General features: G+C 54.4%; 1 protein-coding gene across 1 annotated transcript in view; it reads right to left on the bottom strand.

Moving 5' to 3' along the window:
- The window catches only part of LOC118423959 (pre-mRNA-splicing factor 38B-like), a 6,458-nt gene that overhangs the window by 765 nt on the left and 4,365 nt on the right, over positions 1-1,328 (bottom strand). The gene's annotated exons all lie outside the window — the stretch shown is intronic.

Here is a 1,328-nt window from a genome sequence, read left to right as displayed (position 1 = left end):
GATTCCCTGTCTGACTGATTCCCTGTCTACCTGGCACCCGGTCTGCCTGATGCCCTGTCTGTCTGATTCCCTGTCTGTCTGGCACCCTGTCTGTCTAACTCCCTGTGTGTCTGACTCGCTGTCTGAGTGACTCCCTGTCTATCTGAAACCAGGTCTATGGCTCCCTGTCTGCAACTCTATCCTTTCTAGCTATCTGTCTAGCTCCCTGTCTAGCTCCCTGTCGGGCCCACTTTCTAGCTCCCTGTCTAGCTCCCTGTCTGTCTGGTTCCCTGTCTGTCTCACTCCCTGTCTGTCTGACTCCGTGTGTGTTTGACTCCCTGTCTGTCTCACTCCCTGTCTGTCTCACTCCCTGTCTGTCTGGCACAATGTCTGTCTGGCTTCCTGTCTGTCTAGGTCCCTGTCTGTCTGGCTCCATGTCTGTCTGGCTCCCTTTTTTTTGGCCTCCTGTTAGTCTGGCTCCATGTCAGTCTGACTTTCTGTCTCTCTGGCACCTTGTCTTTCTGGCTCCCTGTCTAGCTTTCTTCCCATCTTTCTGGCATCCTGTCTGTCTGACTCCTTACCTGTCTAACTCCCTGCCTGTCTGACTCCCTGTCTGTCTGACTTCATGTCTGTCTGGCACCTTGTCTGTCTGGCTTCCTGTCTTCCTGTCTGCCTGGCAACCTATCTGTCTGGCACTCTGTTTGTTTTGCTCACTGTTTGTCCGACTCCCTGTCTGTCTGAATCCCTGTCTGTCTAACTCCCTGTCTGCCTGACTCCCTGTTTGTCTGACGCCGTGTCTGTCTGATTCCTGTCTGTCTAACTCCCTGTATGTCTGACACTGCGCTCTGTATGGCTTCCTGTCTGTCTGGCACCAGGTCTATGGCTCCCTGTCTGTCACTCTATCCTGTCCAGCTCCCTGTCTAGCTCCCTGTCTAGCTCCCTGTCTAGCTCCCTGTCTGTCTAGCTCCCTATCCGGCTTGCTTCCTGTCTGTCTGACTCCCTGTCTGTCTGGCCCATGTCTGTCCCGCTGAATGCCTGTCTGGCTCCCTGTCTATCTTGCTCCCTGTCTGTCTAACTTCCTTTCTGTCTGATTCATTGTCTGTCTGGCCCCCTGTCTGTCTGGCGCCGTTCGGCTCCTTGTCTGCCTGTCTGGCTCCCTATTTGTCTGGCTTCCTGTCTGTCTCGGCCCCTCTCTCTCTGGCTCCCTGTCTGTCTGACTCCCTGTATGTCTGAATCCTTGTCTATCTGACTCCCTGTCTATCTGGCTCCCAGTCTGTCTGACTCCCTGTCTGGCTGATTCTGTGACTGTCTGCCCCCCCGTCTGTCTAACTCACTGTCTGTCTGACTTG

Source organism: Branchiostoma floridae, chromosome 1, assembly GCF_000003815.2.
Source record: "Branchiostoma floridae strain S238N-H82 chromosome 1, Bfl_VNyyK, whole genome shotgun sequence".
Classification (NCBI taxonomy): domain Eukaryota; kingdom Metazoa; phylum Chordata; class Leptocardii; order Amphioxiformes; family Branchiostomatidae; genus Branchiostoma; species Branchiostoma floridae.
The sequence above is the reverse complement of the archived record's forward strand: the minus strand, read 5'-3'. Positions and strand labels throughout refer to the sequence as shown.